A 21,616-nucleotide genomic window follows, 5' to 3' on the forward strand; every position below is an offset into this window, starting at 1 on the left:
TTTGAGGGCACTCATGCAGATTACAGTCTTCTCAACCTGGTCATGTTCTATTTCAGTGGAGGTTCTTCAGATCAGCAACTACTATTCGACAGTGTTTGCATCTATTTCATGCTTCAGTGGTGTTCTTCTTGCTTTTCCATCTCTTTTTGGAGTAGACTTTTTTTCCCACGTGGTTTTCTCTATTTCTCCATTTCATAGAGATTTGATTGTGATTGGGTACCTCATCAGGCCTTGTTGCCAGGACCCAAATTTGCCTTCATCATGTAGTTGCATTTTTTGCTTCTTGCATTTAGTTTTCTAGCTACTCCCTAAGTTCATCTTAAAGGGGGGTGTTAGAGTTATCTTGTATTAGCTAATAATTATTTATTTTATTATTAGTCTATTAAAATCTACGCTTAAGCTAATCTTAGGCATTTAATAAATATTGTAGGTATTTAATAATTATTCTAATTATTAAATACACATTATCCCTTTAGGGTTTCTTTAGGGTTGCTATTATCCTTTTATAAGGATTGTATTGTACTTGGTAATTCAATTGATTCCCTCTCTGAATGATAATCTTCTTCTTCAAAGCATTTATGCTTTTTTGCTTTATGTGCCTCCATTCTTCTCTTGTGACAGGTATTTGCATGCAGGTGTTCTTGGGATCTCTGAAGTTGTATTTCCTCAACTTCTTCATTAATGACAACATAACATTTCATTAATGCAATCTTCATGCAAATGCCAACAGATAATAACTCTTGAATTTTAATGTGTTTATCCTCTTGCATAGCTGATAATCTTCTAGCATCTAACATGTTATATAACTCAATCGGAATTTGATTCTATCTCTATTAAGGCTTTCTTATAAATTTCCAAGTATAGTAGGACTACTTCCTCTACATCTCTTTGTTCATCATCCTCTAAGTTTTCAAAATAAAATTGAACATTCTTCAACATGCCATCTTTAGTAATTTCATCTACTAACTGTGCATAAGTTTTAGGTGGTATGATAGTCACATTACCAGATTAAATTTCTAAGTCAATGTCACTCTTCTTCTTCCTCTTGGAAGTACCAGATGCAGCTGTAGCTTTAGGTGCTTGATTTTGTGCCGATAGCTTGATTGTAACCTTCCTATCTAGTTGCTTCTTAGATTATGCCTTTGTTTCCTCCAGTTTCTTCCTAACAACCCTCTTAAATGCTAACAGTGTGTCATCCTCTGATACTGATTCTGTAGTAATAGGCTCAATATGAACTTCCAAATCCTTCATTTTTCTGCCTTTCTCTGGGACAACATCAATTAGTGCTTTGATGTCCTTTGAGACCTTCTGCACAAAGTTTCTTTCTTTTCCCTTCCCGTTTCTCTCTTTTCTTCCAGTTGTACTCTGTTTCAACATCTTGAGTTTTTTGTTGTGCAGTATCACAGGGCTTCTCTGCCTCAACAATTGGTGCATCAATCAATATTTTTGCATAGGCATCAAGAATCTATGCATCCACCTCATAGCCCATTTCTTCAATCCAAATCTTTCGAGGCTTAACTGCTTTCATGAGAGTCTCATCCTTCTTTACCATAAAGCATATGTCAGTAGAGTATTTTTCTACAATATGCTCAGAAACCCTTAACCTAGACCTCATAGATTTTTGAAATGCCTTAAAATACCCCCATACCTTATCATCTTTGTGGCTTCCTAAAGTAGTAATTGACTATTTCAATTGTCTTCCTACCGGGATGTCAAAAGCCCATTGCCTCTTACTAGAATCGGGTGTGTCATTTAGGAAATATAACATTAGGAAAACTAACAAGTTGCCATACTAGAAAGTACCCTTCTTCTCACCCTTAATCTTACCTAAGTTTATTAACAACTCATCAAGCATCCAACTACATAGATCTAATTTTACATTATCTCTCATCATTTTGTATGCAGCTAAAATGCATGAACTAGAAACAAAATTTAGTATGTTTGACAAAGTTACCTTATATCTAATAATCATGCTACCAAATTTGATGTCCATGTTGGCGATCGTTCTCACTTTCATGGAACTTTTGTCAGATGTAGCGTTGGTGATCTTCCTCATGAAATCATTTGAAACTTTCTTGTCTTGATGTTGCCCAACCGATGGCAAACCAGTGATTGCCCAAATGGCTTCCTTGGTGATTTTGTAAGGTTTGCTCAGCCATATAAATTCCCCATGTACTCTGCTTAGTACATATCTGATTATCTCATCCTCAAACTCTAGAATATCTAGAATGTCTGTAAACCCTAGTTCTTCAATATGTTTATATGTCGGTTTGATATTTCTATATTCTCCCATTAGCTCACTCATATACATGCCCTTAATTTTTGAAGTTCCCAAGTCCTTGATATGATAATGAGTATATGCCCTAACATCCTCTACATACATAACTCCCTCTAGAATGCAAAAAATTACTCCAACCGAATCTTCTAGGGTAGCCACATGTGGATACCGCTTGAAAATTGGCCTGGGGCGATCCTTGACCTCTACGACAGTTGGGTTTGCAAAAAAAACAAGAATAGAAGATAATCCTGCTTCCATTTTTAAAGATAAATACCTTTTGATCGCTCTCGGTGAAAACCTTCAACAAATTCTTCTAGATGCTGGTGAAATCGCTCAAGAAGAAATCTGATTGCTTTGAATTGCCTTTGATCGCACCTAGTCGCTTTGAATCGCTCTGAAATTGCTTTGAATGCAGGGTGATTAACAATGAAGTGTATTCGACCTTTTAACCTTCGAGAAAAACCCTAATCTTCCATTGACATAAATGACTATCGGTGAAAGATACCGGATCTCTTGGTATTTTGGTATAGTTTTGTCATTGATATCAACACCTACTAACACTTATCAACTCTGGCACTTTGAAGAATCAACAATGTTCACTGGCAAGCAAGTGACTTATGCACAATCACCGGTATCTAGTACACCGGAAGGATATAATGTTCACCGGCACTTGGAATGATATGGAAAACAACTGATTATGTCAAAGACATCGTTTGGACACTTTGTCTTTGAGATTTGTTCATTGGCATATTCGTATTTGCATATTTGCTGTTACTGGCAAATAGGTCCAGGTTATGCACCGACAGGCTTATCTAATTCAGATCAGCACGACACACTTTGGAGATGATTTTGTTGTTATTGTAAATGCATTAAGCCGACATGTTGAATCGGATAATGCATTGGCTATTGATTTACTTGCACTTGTTTTATTGTAATATCTTTTAGAGCCGACCTACTAAAATTGCTCTTAGGTTATGGTATATATGTAAGATCTTATTTGTAAGATCGATATGTGATAAGGATAAGGAATTATAAGAAGGAATATGCGAGAATAAGAAGAGCTATACACACAGACATCATTTGAAGGTGGAGCAAGGTATTTGTAAAGACAATCAGAACTACACCGGTATTGAATCTAGCATATGAAGATGCTATTTTGAGCAATACAATCTTATTGGATTTAACCATCCAATTGTAGTCAGTGTGACTCCTATTTGTGTTTGAGCAGTGAGCTCTAGGTGCTTGGCCTTTCTGCATGTGCAAACCCCATTTGTATACACATACTATCTGCAGTAGTATCATCTAATTGTGGGTAAGGTTTCAAATCGTGGTTTTTACCCTTACAGGGTTTCCACGTACAAATATTGGTGTTATCCATTGTGAATGTTATTGTCTTTCTGTTTCATGCATTAATCTTTACCAGTACTGTAATTAACTGATAAATGTCTACCGACATAAATTTTGGTTTACCAGTATTAAGCACAAAGGTTGGTTAAGTTGTTTTTGGTTTGAATTTATTAGATAGCTGATTCACCCCCCCCTCTCAGTTGTCTCTGGGACCTAACAATTGGTATCAGAGCCTAGTCCTCTTTTTGTAGAAGTTTAATAGCTTGAGGAGATCCAGTGTCTACTAACTATTTCAGAAAGGACAATCCTAAACTTGATGGAACCAACTATGGGATATGGAAGATCAGAATGGAGACACATCTAAATTGCATTGGAAAGGACATCTAGGATGTTACAAAGAATGGCTATAGAACTCCTACAACTAGTCAGCCTAATCCACCAAACTTGGCTAAAGATGAGGAAAATGATTGCAAAGCAAGAGAAGCACTTTTGAGCACATTAACAGATCAAAAAATCATGGGATTATCAGATAGGTCTACTGCTAAAGCTATTTAGGATCATTTAGAAACATTGAATGAAAGAGATTCCACAGTCAAAATTGCAAAACTTGAAAGCTTCCGGGTCAGGTATGAAAATCTGAAAATGGAAGAAGATAAAAGGATTTCTACTTTTATGGAAAGAGTAAATGAAATTGTTTTGGGTATTAAATGTTGTGGAGGAACCTTAAGTAAAGATGAAATTGTTTCAAATTTTTTAAGAGGATTGCCATCGACATATAAAATGAAAGTTACTACTATAAATGAGTTGAGAACAATGCCTAATACATCAGTAACTATGGATACATTGATTGGAAAACTTTCAGCTTTTAAAATTGAGGAATTTGGCCCTGTTTCTACTATAAAGACAGATTTAGCTTTTAAGGCATCAACATCATCTGCACCATCATTTGACAAGTCTAATTGGAAAGCCTTTTATGCAAGAGAACTTGAGGAAAGGAGGAGAGAAAATGAAGAACTTGAAGAACTTGAAGCACTATTTGCAAGGAAAATGCCTAAAGGTCCAGTTGGAAGTAAGTATGAAGGTAAAGCACCCTTTAAATGCTTTAAGTGTAATAAGATTGGTCATATGGCTTCAAGATGCCTTGATAGACATGCTAGACTAAGAGAAGAAGCTAGAAGAACATACAAGCCTAACCTTGAATATCAGAGATACATATTTAAGAAGAATAAAGATAAATCTTGTTATCTCGCTGATGAAGGAGTCATTGATGATTCTGATGAAGATCCGACAGACAATGGATGGGTTCTTGTTGCTATAACAGAAGATCAACTGACACCTACTGTTCAACTAGTAGAGCAGGCCCTGACAGCTAAAGTTGAAGTTAAGGATGAATGGATCATTGATTCAGGATGTTCACATCACATGACTGGTGATAAAGGTAAATTCTTGAACTTTCAGGAATATAATTGAGGTCTGGTAAGATTTGGAGATGACAAAGCTTGCTTAATCAAAGGAAAATGTACAATATCTCTTGATGGAAAGCATAATACTAACAATGTCTACTATGTAGAAGGTTTAAAGTATAATCTTTTGAGTGTTGGTCAATTAGTTGAAAAAGGGTTTCAGTTACAATTCAAGAATGGTAAATGCAAGATTATGAACCGAACTGGTTTGGAAATTGCAACCGATAATTAAACTAGAGGTAATATCTTTCATTTGAATAACAATGAAAAGACATGCTTGATTGCACATATTGATGAAAGTTGGCTATGGCATAAGAGACTCTGTCATGTAAATTTTGATTGCATGGTAAAAATCAATACTACTAAGGCAGTTAGAGATTTACCTAAGAGTGTCAAACCTCACAATACGGTATGTAAGGAATGTCAATTTGGAAAACAAGTTAGAGCATCTTTTAAAAGTATTCCAAAAAAATCAAATAATGCTCTTGACTTAATTCATACTGATTTATGTGGTCTAGCTAGAACTAAAAGCTTACAAGGTGATAGATATTTCATGCTAATCATTGATGACATTGTTTGGACACTTTGTCTTTGAGATTTGTTCATTGGCATATTTGTATTTGCATATTTGCTATTATCGGCAAATAGGTCCAGGTTATGCACCGACAAGCTTATCTACTCCAGATCAGCATGACACACTTTGGAGATGATTTTGTTGTTTATTTAAATACATTAAGATGACATGTTGAATCAGATATTGCATCAGCTATTGATTTACTTGTAATTGTTTTGTTGTAATATCTTTTAGAGCCGACCTACTAAAATTGGTCTTAGGTTATGGTATATATGTAAGATCTTATTTGTAAGATCGATATGCGATAAGGATAAGGAATTATAAGAAGGAATATGCGAGAATAAGTAGAGTTATACATGCAGACATCTTTTGAAGGTGGAGCAAGGTATTTGTAAAGACAATCAGAACTACACCGGTACTGAATCCAACATATGAAGATTCTATTTTGAGGAGTACATTCTTATTGGATTTAACCATCCAATTGTAGTCAGTGTGACCCCTATTTGTGTTTGAGCAGTGATTTATAGGTGCTTGGCCTTTCTGCATGTGCAGACCCCATTTGTATATACATACTATTTTTAGTAGTATCATCTGATTGTGAGTAAGGTTTCCCACCGTGGTTTTTCCCCTTACAGGGTTTCCACGTACAAATATTGGTGTTATGTGTTGTGGATGTTATTGTCTTTCTGTTTCATGCATTAATCTTTACCGATACTATAATTAACTGATAAAATGTCTACCGGCATAAAATTTGGTTTATCGGTATTAAGCACAAAGGTTGGTTAAGTTGTTTTTGGTTTGAATTTATTAGACAACTGATTCACCCCCCCTCTTAGTTGTCTCCAGGACCTAACAGGACTTCATTTAGAACATATCCATGCCGGATAATCCTCTCCAATATCTAGAACATCTTACAAAACCTCTTCCCGGGGCATATGTAGCATCTTCATGAATTTTTCCTACCCCTAAGGCATTTGCCTCAAATACTGGATGAGCTCCCTACCGGTATAGGAGCAACCTTTCATGCTGGATAAGTAACCGGGACATTCCCATCTGATGATTGTTATTCAGTCTTCCTAACCCATCTCTGAGTATGATCTTTCTGGATTTTACTAACCTTCTCTAATCCTTTCTCATTTGATCCTCCATTACTAACCAGCGGATTTATGCTTCTACAGAACTTAGCAATATGTCCAACCTCATTACATGCATAACATGTAACATTGTTCTTTTGAATTGGTTTGCTAAAACTGGTGAAATTGCTTGATCTACACTGATTAACCATATGTCCAAATTTTCCACATGCATATCATTTTATATTCATTCTACAATCTTCTGTCTTATGACCAAACTTATTGCATTTAGAACATTTACCAGGGAGCAGAATCAGGGTTCTGATTTGCTCTATTTCTACATTCCCTAGCCATGTGACCAAATCTATTACAAACAAAACATCTACCATTAAATTTATAAGCATTAAATTGTCTTACTGGTGCCTTATGGTTTTGATCATCATTAGCAGTATCGGAACTCTGTCCTTGCTCAAATCCAAGTCCACTGGAATCTCCAATCCACCTTTGTCTCTTCAATAACTCATCAAGCTGTGCTGAGCTGATCTTGAATTTTTCTTTATACTCACTTGTAGTAGTTAAATCTTCTCTCAGTATTATCACTTGTCTCTCAAGCTCTTGTTCATTACTCTGGGATTGTACCAATTCAGTTATCAACATATCATTTTCATGAACCAACCTACCACATTCTTCAAATTTGTTCTTCAGGGATACAACAAGATTTTCTTCCTTCTTCTTTCTGTCCTCAATCTACTTAGACATCCTCATATTTATAACTTGCATTTCATTTTCCATAGCCATGTTTTCCTGACTCAATTTCTGACATTGATCCTTAAGTGCATCTTTCTCTTCATCATCCTGACTTTGCAAAAGTTCCTTCTTCCTAGATTGAATAGATGATAGCCTCTCTTGTAGGACAAGAATGAATTCCCTAGCAGAATTCAATTCATCTTGTAGTTTTAAGTTCTTCAACCTTTCAACATCATAATCTTCAAGTGCCATCTCAAGTTACTTCTCCAAAGCCATATTCATGGATTTCAGTTTCATGATCTTCCTCAAGCTGTTAAACTTCCTTTGAGGCACAAGGATATGATACCAATTGTTGGAAACCAATAACACTAAAAGGGGGGGGGGGGGTTGAATCAGTGTTATACCAAAATAATAAATTTTCTCCTTATTAAAACATTCATACACCAAGCGGTATACCGGTACATACAAAATTGAAAGAAGTAAAGCAACCAATAAGATAAACATATAAATGAGAATCATAACACACAGATTTATACGTGGAAAACCTCAAAGAGAAAAAACCATGATGGGATTTGTGACCCACAATATCAATTTCTAGCCATATGAAGAGATATTACAAAATATGAGGAACCTGCACTTGCAAGAAGGCTTACAGCCTAGAGAACACTACTCAATCACAATAGGAGCCTCATTGACTACAAAAAATTCCAGACTACAATCCGGAGAAGTGTGAACTACTAAGATAACATCTTCTATGTCAGAATACAGTTCCAGTTTAAGCTCTGTCTGTTCTGGTTTGAAACCCTAAACCGCTTATCGGAATAACCCTTACAATAATTTCCTCACATACATAATATCTCTGAATAATTTTGCATCATATTACATTCACATATCCATCCCCATGTCTATATCAAAATGATCTAATATTAACCGACCTATATACCCTATACAATTGTTATGCCTTATATCGGCTTACAAAGATATATACAATATCAAATTATATGTCAACCAGATAACATAAATACATAAACATTAAAACAAATTGCTGATGCTGGATCCAAGATATGTCGGCCTCCAATACTGATAACCTTTACTAATCCATGTCGACTTGCATTACCGGTGATCAAAGAAATCCTTATGTCCTGCTAGTGCCAGTACCGATGTAGAATCTGTGAAGTGCCTGCCGATACACCATAGAACTAAAACATGAAGCCGAAACAAAAAATCATGTTGCCATCAATGACAACATAGTGAAACCAACCAATAGAGTGTCAATTGCCAACATTTCTTATGTATATAAATCATTAAAATGATGTACAACCTAAGTTGGCCTAGTGGTAGAGAACTTGTGTTCTTAAAAGAGAGGCCACATGTTCAAATCCCAAAGGAAGTAAGGTATGTACACCTCATCGGCTTTGGCCCATTACCTATAAAAAATAAATAAAAAATTGTTAAAACGATATAGTGAACAACATACCAATGGACGATAATCATGCCCCTCTTTAACGTGACCATGTTGCCCACAATGTTTATCAACTGTTGTGATTAGAAGTCTTCTAGTATTTAAGCCCTTATAATTTTTGTAGGGACAATAACATTTTCCATCACCTTTTTCTTTCAAGCTAGACCACAATATAGCAATTGTCTCCTTATTTTGTTCTTTGCTGATATTATCTGACATGATCTTTCTTCACAGGCAAAAACAATTGGGCTATGGAAACTTTGGTCTATAACCTTCACAAACTAAGCAAAACGATGTCGTAAGTACGAAAGTCTTCTTAGAACTAGTTATAAAGAACTTGAAATGTTAGTTATGAAATGATGTTTCAGTATAATATACCAAATTCAAATAGTTAAACATAGAAAAATTGCAAAACAAACCAAAACCATTGAACATTCAACATAGTAACATCATGAATAACAGTCATTGACTGATCACAAGAGAAAAAACTATATTACAATAATGTCAAATCACTCTGATGAGATCAAAGTAGTTATAAGGTCAGGAAGGTTCAAACAGATTTGAGCGATCCTATAGCCTCTCTGTATCACTAGGTTTCTCTAGAGTTTTCAAACTAGGTCAAACAACAAATCAAGAGTAGCTACATTTAAAGGAGCTTGAAGGTGACCAAATCCCATCCATCTGTGATTTGGCTCCTGTAAACCAACCATCAGCTGGGTAGCTTGAAGGTGGCACTAAGATGAGACAAGGCAAACAAAGATCCTCTCAAGGTGTAGATTGGAGGATAGAAAGCTTATCAAACATTTCTTGGAATGATAAAAAATGCAAATGTGATTGTGGCTACTTATCAAATGGTTTTCAAGATTCCTTTGAAGCAAAAATATGTGTTGTTATCAGATGGTAGATATGGACGAGCTTTCACTTTGATAAATTTTGCCAAAATGTATGCTTCAAAAGTATCTTAAAGAATAACTAGGAATAGTGGAGTCCATTTTTGTGTTAGAGATTTTGTTCAATTTATATTGAACCCATTAAGCAGATTATAAACATTTGTATTCATAAGGAAAAGCAAAAGTTACAAAAAATTTGAAATCTGCACTATCAACAAACATCAACCCTTAAGACAAGTAGAAGCATCTGATCGAGATAGAATACACCAATGAAGTCCATCGGTGGAACACACAAATGACAATGGAGAAATCTTGTCTTGCCGATAGCCGATGAGGATATCAGTAAGACTATTCCCGATGAGAATGTTGGCAAAGCTTATGCTGAGGAGACATAACGTATCGGGAGGAGCTACGCTAAGGGAAAAGATATCGAGGAAATTATGCCCATCACCTGAATACATTTTAAGCTATCCCGATGTTTGATGAGACTAGCGTGATAACACACACTGATCAACAGGAAGAGAGGTCATCGGGTTATGTTATCTCGATGAGTAAGAAGAAATCAGGAGGCTGTGAAAATCATCAGATCAACATATGCTAATCAACAAGTAATCTTAACGTATTGAAGAAAGGGAGAGAGTTATATCGATGGTGCCAAAATAAAATTACATCGGGGAGACCTATGCCTATGAGCCGTTGTCAAATCAAATTTCAAAACTGTAGCAGAGGACTCTTATTAAATACTTGCATCAGGTTCACACGAAGCCAATTTATGGGATGCTAATCATTGCGAGTTTGACATTGAATACATTTGTTATATAATTGAAGTTTCTTGACATAAATCTCACATAGTGAAGGAAATTGGCAGAATAAAGACTTTTGATTCTTAAAGGGTAGAGTGAGAAATTGCAGTTGTAGAAATGGAGGCGTCTAGTTCTACAAGGAAAAAGAGATCAGCCAAGAGTTTGAATTCAGGAGCCAAGAAATCCAAAATAGGAGAAGACGCCCCAGTTAAAAAATTGAACCAGGATATGATTGATCAAATGCAAGTGCCTGGCCCTAAGTCTAGAAGATTGAAACAACATCTACTTGGTCGGGATCAATTGGAAGATAGATACACAGATGTTGGGAATGTTTGGACTAGGGTAAGGGGATATGATTTTTTTTTATTCCATTACTTGAGGAGAAATGGGGAGGTGCCGCTCTACAACCCCTGGGTTACAAATCTGGGTAAGCTAATTGTCCCTAATGTTTTTGTAAATTTGAAATTTTTAGAGATTCTAGTGAGAAATTATAATTTTGCGGGCACATACATTTAGACTCCAAATGGAGAAGCCTTCATAAGGTTTTTAGTAAACACTATAAATGAAGTGTTCAACCTAGATTTTGGTTTTGATAAACCTCTATCTTTTGGGGAATTGGAAGACGAATATCAAAGAATGGACACTACATACCTTGGGTGGAAACTAGCTGTCCATAAAGAAGAAGCGGGAGAACTTACAAAACAGGACGAGCCACCATTTAACATTGATTTGTTCAAACATTACCTTTAGTGCACCTAAATGTCATGTGGGTAGTTAGGAGGCGTTGATCTTACAGACCTAACGTGTATTGGGCCATTAGTTTTAGATACAAACATTCAAATGTATGAACCCATGTCGTTTGATTATGCATCATATTTGGTGGAGAGATTGCATGAGGGTTTTTTGAACCTTAGGGATAATAATTGCCCTAGTTTTAAGTTTTACTCATTATTGCTGCATTTAATCTTATTGTATGGATGTTTTCAGGGTATGTGGTCCAAGGAATTGAGGCTTAACGTCAAAAACAAGGAAGGGGAGGAGCAACCTATTCAATTATGAGCTTCTATTTGGGATTCTTGTTACACAAGATCAAATTATATCAAATTTGAGGAATGGATAGTAAAGCCGATTTATCAGATGTATGGATTTCCTTGTGATAGATCAATCTCAGATGATATTAAAAGATTTTTAAGACCTAAATATTTTGATGACAGAAAGATAGTGAATCATAATTGGGGAGATTGGTATGTCCATAAGGGCTTCACATGTTTCAGGATATATGGGTTTGAAGGAACTCCCTATATGTTGCCAAAATGTGTTCCTGATCGAATAGCATACTTGGAGATTGTCAAACAATTGAGTATCTCAAATGCTTAAAACTTTGGGGATCTGCATAAGGAGGCTTTCTTGCCAGGTACTCTCAGCTTTGGATATTTCACAATTATTTCAACAAAAGCCTATGATGTAATTGACAAGAAATTAATGGAAGAATTTAATTTATTCATACATTTTGCAAGAAATAATTATGTTCCGGAAGGATATATCCACTGCTGCAAGAAAAGGCAAAATCTAGGTGATTATTTGCATGTGAGTCTGGAAGTGAAAGACATATTTAGGAACATGGAAGATGCAGAGGCTCAATAAGTGATTGATAACCTAAACAAACAATTGGAGGAGAAAAGACAGAGGTTAATGGAGATGGAGTCAAAAGAAGAAATGCCAGAAAATGAACCAGAAGACACTGAAGCCATTTCTAGGTCACAGGAAAAAGATGTGGAAGAAGAGTTCAATGAAGATGATCAAATTGTAAATAAAATGGAAATTTATAAAGAGGCAAGATTGGATGGACATGCTACTTTTGTGGTAGATGGTGTATTTGTTAAATCCAAAGAATTTAAGTCTTTTCTTTATAATTTCAAAGGCAAAAGGCTAAGGGAGTCTATCCCAAATGTGACCCCTGAAAATGAGGCAAAATTATTGAAGAAACTAAAAGGGGATATAGAAGCATAATTGGTGAAAATGACTCCACAGAGAGGGAGACAATTACTGATAGAGGTTAGAGTAATTATTTTTTCATGATGGGACTTGAGTGCCTCTTTTATTTTTGATAGTTTATTGCACTCTGATAATAAGGAATTCAAATTGGATATTCAGGGAGTTAATGACATTTTTATTGGGTCAAGGTTTGATCTAGATGAGGAAGAACTAATGCTATGGGCATTGTATCCACCAAAAAAGAGACCAACAATCATTGATGTGGATAGGGCTTTTGGACACATGATGAAATTAAAGGTAGGAGAAATTGATCCTATTATCTCAGTAGATATAGGAGTAGATATTTCCAAATTCAACAGGGCATAGATGGTTAGAGTGGTAAGGGAAAGGAATTAGTACAAAGCTATGTATGAGGAGGCCATCAGAAGAAGTGGACAATCTTAACCCATGTTTCTTTCTCCTAAAAATTCAAAATGGAAGAAGAAATGTGAGGAATTGTAGTAGGAAAATCAAAGAATTCTCAAACATATGCAAAGTGTAAGAATTGATACTACTTCTTTCACATTGAATAAAATATTTGAAAAGCTCTAGGGCCACTTGGAAGACTTTTGGGTTGTGTTTCGGAAAAATATAGACAATGAAATATCACATAACAGGATCAAAAATAGACTGGGGGTCAAGCTACATGAGAAGAATTTGGAGGGAGTAGATGCCAAAGAGATTGAGAAAATTGAAAGGCTACTTGCAAAGCATGATAAATTTGATGTAGAATTACAAAAATAATATGATGAGTGTAAAGATGTAATCCAACATGGCATTCCTATGTTAGTTGACAAGAAAGGTGAAATTAAGGATAAGGATAAATGGATTGCTGAATGCCAGAGTCTCCTCAATGTTTCCCTTGATGTTTCCCAAACAAATGAAATAGAGTTAAAGGAAACCACTGCACAAATGGAGCGATTTGTGACATTGGAGATCATGGTCAAGGATGTGATTTATGATGCAGATACCTATAAGTTGGAAAAGTATTTGAAGCATACTAAGAACTGTGGTGAAGTGCTTGACAATTAGCTCTTGTTCTGAATGTTTCAAATTATTGTCTTTTAAAGTCTTATATGTAATATGTTTGTTATGTTGGTAGTTGTGTTAGGGCTAGTTAGTTGGTTTTTTTAGTTAAGATACTAGTTAGTGTAATTATGAATGAAGGGGTAATGCCCTTTCATTTTGAAACTGAGTCCTCATCTGTATATATAGAGGATCTTTTGATGAAATGAGAGATAGATTCACAGATGCAATTATATACAATACTCTCAGGGTTTATTTTCTGGAAATGCCAAACTGGTGAAAAGACATTGTGCTATATGTAATCAGCTAATTATCTTATGTTTATTTCAATACAAAGATCAAGTGTTTTTCATCTCTGATGGTATTTATCTTTTTGATTGTTTGATTAGTTCCTTGTGATAAATCTATTCATTTAGATTGTTTCAATGTGCTATCCTATGTTATTATAGTTTGGGTTAAGTTTCAGTTTGATTATCAGTTTGAAGGATTGGATGTCAAGCTTCATTTTGTCTTATTGGTCTTTCAAAGCAAAGTTAAATTCAGTAAGAATAATTGCAACATTATGTCAGGGGTGAATGCACTGGTCTACTATTGTTTGAAGATATTTAATCAGATGTTTTCAGAGTAATCTCAATTAAGAAATCCGTAATGTCCCCACTTTGAAATAGGATTCAATAATATATAATAATAATAAAATTAAAATACAAAAGATTAAAAAAATAACATTTAAATTAAATATAATTAAAATTTAATATTAAGTTAATGAATGATCAAAAGACATAAAATAAAAAGGTGTGACTCCCTCAAGCATGAGATATAAAAGGGATAAGAGAACCTCATTTGAAAAGGGAGATAGTTGGGAAATGAGAGGTGCAGATCTTATTTAAATAAGAAGTGCAAATCTGATTGTGAAAGGTTGTGTCCTTTTCAAAGGGCAGAAAGAATGAAGAGGTGCACTCTTTCAAAGGGTGCTAATGGTGAAAGGGTGTGTCTCTTTCCAAAAGGCATACATGAAGAGAATTTGATAGTAATATTAATATAAAACATGGAGGAAAATATAGGTGATTGTAATCTGGTTTGTGCACACGATAATCAAATCCAAGCTTCTACGCTTTTTCTAGTATGTATTTCTGTTTAGCACTTGCATATACTACAACCCCCATATTAATCTTTGCATATTATTGGTCCAATACTTTTGCAATAATAATTTCTTACAATAATAATAATAACCTTTATATACATATATATTAGAACGATCACTGATATTTAGTGGCCAATGTCACTTGAAGATAAAACTTGAAATAATTTGAAAATTACTAATTCTCTGAAATTGTAAGTGCTGACAGATAAACTGGAATTTAATAAGCATTCTAATTACTGGTAATAGATTAGATAACTGATGATATTTTGAGCACTGGTAACAAAGTAAATAATTGGTAATAATATGAGTATTGAAAATAACTTCAACAACTGATAATAATTCAAACAACTGATAGTAAATTTGAATGCTGGTTATGATTCAAATAGTGATAATCTGAATAAACTAAATCAATTCATATGGAGTAGGGAGAACTGCTAAAGGAAACCCTACCTAATAATATTGGTAGAAATAACTGCTAAAGGGAACCCTACATGATCATTAATTGGGGAGAATTGCTGAAGGGCACCCTACCTGATAAATGGGTAGGGAGAACTGCTATAGGGCACCCTACAGGATCATTAAGTGGAGACAACTGGCGAAGGGAACCCTACCTGATAAATGGGCAGGGAGAACTGCTATAGGGCACCCTACAGGATCATTAGGTAGGTATAATTTCTATAGGGCACACTACATGACAATATTGGGTAGGGAGAACTCTTGTGTAAGGCACCCTACATGGTTATATTGGATAAGTGGAAATGGTCAATCAAGACACCCCACCAAATCCTACATCATAGCTCACTAACATAACTTATGATTCTATCTCTGATATTATTACAAGGATCCCTCTTTATGTTATATGTAGTTAATTCTATATATATTCATTTATATGACCATTCCTTAATGAAATTTGTAGAACCTTCTGAGTTTATTTTTGCAGGGTTTTTATTACAGCAGAGGCTAAGGTATTTTCTCTTAACCCCTACACTTAGAACTGAGATCCATAACTAGGATATTTTAAGGCATTTTATTAGGGGATATTACAAAATCATACTTATAGTAAAGTAACCTTTTATTTAAAGCATTCATTTACAAGCAAGCAATTAAAAGTTTTTAGTAATTATTTAATTGAAGTGACAATCTCAGGAATCATTTTCCCTCCAATGCACATAAACCCTGGAAATATTCAATTCCAATCAGGTATACTTGACAACAATGGGATTAATACCCATCAAAATTCTCTTCTCAATCTTCAAAACACCCTTACAAGACAACAACTTAATAGTCACCAACCATACTTTAAGGAAGACAAACATGACAAAGACTTCCCTTGCCTTGTAATGAAGCCAATCGCTCTGGTCAGTCTCTTGATATCATTGTTATAGACTTATCCTCCAATTTATAGAAAATCCAACGGTTCAAATGAAAGTTATGATAATTCTTCCAAAACTGCTATAGGATACAAGAAAGACAATATTAAGATAAACTATACAAGATACACATTATGAAGGAAACTAGTCAAAACTCTTGATAACATCAAATGAAATATAGTGTTTGATTAGATTCTACTTTCTTTTAAAGTTCTATTCAATACCAAGATTTTTATTAACCCATAACAAAATACGCAACTAACAAATAAAATATGCAATTTTTAGTTGGCCTTGGATCTAGAAAAGATGCTTCCATACAAAGGGCTATTTTGACGGTTGGAAGGGTTTACAGCCGTAGAGAATTGTTGACCCCTCTAGAAGCTATGAAGCGACTTGTCTTTGTAAATGTTATTGGTTTTTTAAGGGTTAGAGGGACTGGGCAAGAAGCTTCTAGGAACCATGTTATGGATCCATTGGATGATACTAGAATTCATCTAGATTCATATGAACTAGCCAAGAAAATGGCTCAGGATGTATACTATGAAGATGCAGGACAATATATAAATGATATGGATGAGGAAACACATGAAATGGCAGTTGAACATGTCAAAAAATATCCCCATATGTTAAAGGCCGTTGATATTGATGAATATGCTAGAAGTGTGGAACAACGGACATCCAATAAAAAGCGAGAAACTCTTGCTGACATAAAGATTGAATTGGTACATGGATTTAAGGATTGGCGAACACCATATAAAGAGCCATCCTAGGATGAGGAATTTTATCTACTAACTGGAGAAAATGAAGAGATCCTTTCAGTGGGGAAAATTGTACAAGCAACTGCTCGTAGAGTCCTAAATAATCGTATAAAAGTTGCTTCCATACAAAGGGCTATTTTGAGGGCTGGAAGGGTTTACAGTCATAGAGAATTGTTGACCCCTCTAGAAGCGCTATGAAGAGACTTGTCTTTATAAATGCTGCTGGTTTTTTAAGGGTTAGAGGGACCGGGCAAGAAGCTTCGGGGAACCATGTTATGGATCCATTGGATGATACTAAAATTCATCCAGTCATATGAACTAGCCAAGAAAATGGCTGAGGATGTATACTGTGAATATGCGGGACAATATATAGATTATATGGATGAGGAAACACAAGAAATGGAAGTTGGACATGTCAAAAAATATCCCCATGTGTTAAAGGCTCTTGATATTGATGAATATGCTAGAAGTGTGGAACAACAGACATCCAATAAAAAGCGGGAAACTCTTGCTGACATAAAGATTGAATTGGTACATGGATTTAAGGATTGGCGAACACCATATAAAGAGCCATCCCAGGATGGGGAATTTTATTTGCTAACTAGAGAAAATGAAGAGACCCTTTTAGTGGGGAAAATTGTACAATCAACTGCCTGTAGAGTCCTAAATAATCGTATAAAAGCTACTTCCATACAAATGGCTATTTTGAGGGCTAGAAGAGTTTATAATCGTAGAAAATTGTTGACCGCTCTAGAAGCTATGAAGTGACTTGTCTTTATAAATGCTGCTGGTTTTTTAAGGTTTAGAGGGTCCAGGCAAGCAGCTTCTAGGAACCATGTTATGGATCCATTGGATGATACTAGAATTCATCCAGAGTCATATGAACTAGCCAAGAAAATCGCTGAGGATGTATACTATAAAGATGTAGGACAAGATATAGATGATATGGATGAGGAAACATAAGAAATGGCAGTTGAACATGTCAAAAAATATCCCCTTGTGTTAAAGGCCCTTGATATTGATGGATATGCTAGAAGTGTAGAACAACGGACATCCAATAAAAAATAGGAAACTCTTGTTGACATAAAGATTGAATTGGTACATGGATTTAAGGATTGGTGAACACCATATAAAGAGCCATCCCAGGATGAGGAATTTTATCTGCTAACTGGAGAAAATGAAGAGACCCTTTTAGTGGAGAAAATTATACAAGCAACTACCCATAGAGTCCTAAATAATCGTATAAAAGTTGCTTCCTTACAAAGGGATATTTTGAGGGCTGTAAGGGTTTACAATCGCAGAGAATTGTTGACCCCTCTAGAAATTATGAAGAGACTTGTCTTTATAACTGACAGTTGCAGAATGGAGAGGTAAAGGAGGTTGAGGATCCATAATTTGCCAAAGCGGATACCATTCAACACAGTGAACAAGTTGCTAACACCCTACTATTCGGCAAGGGAATTTGAGCTAATAATTTTGTCACAATTTGATTACTAGTTTCTAATGCCCTACTACTTGGCAAGGGAATTTGAGCTAATAATTTGGTCACAATTGTCTTAATAGAGTAACGCAGGATTCATGTAGTGAGGAACTGAGGCCCCAGTAGGGGTAGCTCCAAATCACCTGACTTTTTCATCCCTACATAGGGAGGGGACGACTGGGGAAGAAGCTAAAAAGGCTACCCACCTATATGCCCTGGCTCCCCACTTCTTTGCCCTCTGTCCAGGATCTCCCCCTTCTTACTGTTCCTATTCTTGCTATAGGAATACAAATGATCTAGATAGTTTTCCATCTGGGCAAGGGATATGCCCATCTGTTCTTGCTATAGGAATACATACATAATACAATCTCATGCAATCTGTTCTTTCTATAGGAATACAGACAAAATACAATCTCATGCCCATATTATTATAAAGGGAGGCATTAGGAACCTCTTTTTATGGAAGTTTTCCGGACAAACACAAAACCAAAAGTAAACTTAAAAGATTTAGCCAACCCAAAAAGAAAAGGCCATAGAATTGTAGGGCCATTTCATTCAAACTAAATTCCAATTCATTTAAATTAAATTCCAATTCATTCAAACTGAAAGAAAAGGCCCTACTATTCTATGGGGCCATTTACCAAGAATTAAAGCTGGTTACAGCTGGAAATAAAGTGAACAAGAGAATGAAAGGAAAGCAAAGGAACTTGCAAAAAAATCTTGATGACAAGAACGAAAGGACCAACCTCTTGTACAGTTTCTGCTGAGCATCTATCTGCAGCAATTGTGCTCGCTTCCTCTCAATTTTCACACCCTGAGCCTGCGTATAATGATGGCACTTAATTAATTTTATTTTGAAAAATACCTCATGTTCATCATAATTTCAACGTGAAATATGAAATTTGCACTGTTGATAAAAGTCAACCCAATGGTAACACACAAGTAGAAGCATGTGATCGGGATAAAATACATCGATGAAGTCCATCGATAGAATGCACACTAGCGACAATGCAAAAATCTTGTATTGCCAATAGTGGATGATGCTATCGGTAAGACTTATCCCACTGGACACTGGAAAAATAAAATGCATCGGCAAAGTTTATGGTGATAAAGGGTCAAAGTTTATGCTGAGGAGACATAATGTATTGGGAGGAGTTACACCAAGAGAAAAGACATCGGGGAATTATGCCCATCGCCTGAACACATTTTAAGCTATCTCGATGCCCAATGAGACTAGCGGGATAACTTTCACCGATCAACAGGAAGAGAGGTCATCAAATTATGTCATCCCAATGAGTAAGAAGAAATCAAGAGGCTATGAAAATCATCTGACCAACATATGCTGATCAATAGGTAAAATCCGTGTTCGTTGGGATGTTGACGTGAAATTTCAACTTGTCCAAATTCTGATGAACACGGAGTATACTTAAAAAATAAAAATAAAAATCCGACAAAGCAAAATAAATCCCAGAGACGGTCGGAAATGTTTGTTGATTTTTCGTCCGAATTTTGACGTGAAATTTTTGTTAGGCCCAATATGGAAAGCTAATGTATTGAGAGGGGAGGGGTGAATCAGTACTTCAAATCCTTTTATTAACAATATCTTTACTGTTATGCATAAACCAAAAATTGTTGTAACATAACATAGAGTTAAAACAAATAAATAACAATCATACATGATTCACTCCATAACACATATATTTTGGTTACGCAGAAACTCTTGGTTAGAGAGAAAAACTGCTGTGGGGATGGCACCCACAACTTCACTACATGTTTAGCTATTTCTGATAGCTTACCCTATTAGGAGTATCAAGATCTGTTAGATCTACCTTGCTAAAAGATTTTACAACACTTAATCTAAATACTGCACCTGGTTAGAGGCTTTACAATTTATAGACTTGATTAGAGTCTTTTACCCTATTAAAGGTTTCTCTTAAAGCTTCAAAATATTACAATAAAATCATTACAAATATCTGCAACTTTACATCTGAAATGTTATAGCAGATTCTATGTGCTCAGATAAGATTACCTTGCCTATAGCATACCTCAATAACCCATATAGTAACTCAGTAAACCCTTCTGTTTACTCTGTTCTTTGAATGTTCTCTGAAATCCTTCTCAGTGACCTCTGTGTCTCTGTAACAGTCATAACACTTAGTGCTTTCACATGTCTTGCTTCATATATTTATATATCTTCCTTTCTGTCATACTACATGTATATTTGATCTTAATCCATGTTGTATAAATAGATCTCTTATGTCGGTGATCTATTCATTGCTTCGATCTTACAAACATGTTTTATCGAATGAATAACTATACAAAATATTTCATTGGTTAGATGACCTCGAAATCATACACAATCTTTAAGTGCAATTTCCAATGTGATAACGGTTCTATGTTCCTTGATCTTGTAACACGTTTCACTCGGTGTATATCAACTCGGTGTATCATCTTTGCTACTCGGTAGACATGGAATGATACTCGGTAGACAACTCGGTGCATACTGGGCTCTGTGACTACTTTCTTCTATAACCGACTGGACTGTGCATACCGACTGAATATTTTGGTAGTAGTAACCAACTAGAGTATATAAAATGACTTTGGATATAAAACTAATGGCAACTTGATAAGTAGTAACAATTTTAACACGTCAAAATTCTGACGAACACGGGGTAATTTTTGAAAAAATAAATAAATTAATATGACAAAACAAAAGAAATCCCATAGCTCCAAATGCTCTTGGGAAAACCACTCCAAATGTACTAGTGCAAGGAAAGGGCTATGTTAGAGGTAGTGAGGCTGAAAAGAGAGAGAGAGGAGACCCTAAGGGAGAGAGATGAGGCTTAGAGGGAGTGAAATGAGGCCTATAGAGGTGGTGGGGATTGAGTGGATGCCTTGGCAGCTATAGTCGCACAACAAGTGCACCAGATCATCAGGTTATCAACTTAGGCATGATTTTATAGGGGGTCTATGAGGCAATGATGCCACTAGGACACTGACAAGTTTTTGTACCACCTCACAACATAGACTCATAGTGGATCCTTTGCATGGTGTGGATCCTCAAATTAGAGTGGATCATCCAGGAGGATTGGGGGATAGTCAATTAGTACTGGTTCTTCACACCATAGGATATGGTTTGCTATGGGTCCACCATATTGATCTATAGGTGG

The sequence above is a fragment of the Cryptomeria japonica genome, chromosome 10, assembly GCF_030272615.1.
Source record: "Cryptomeria japonica chromosome 10, Sugi_1.0, whole genome shotgun sequence".
NCBI classification, from domain to species: domain Eukaryota; kingdom Viridiplantae; phylum Streptophyta; class Pinopsida; order Cupressales; family Cupressaceae; genus Cryptomeria; species Cryptomeria japonica.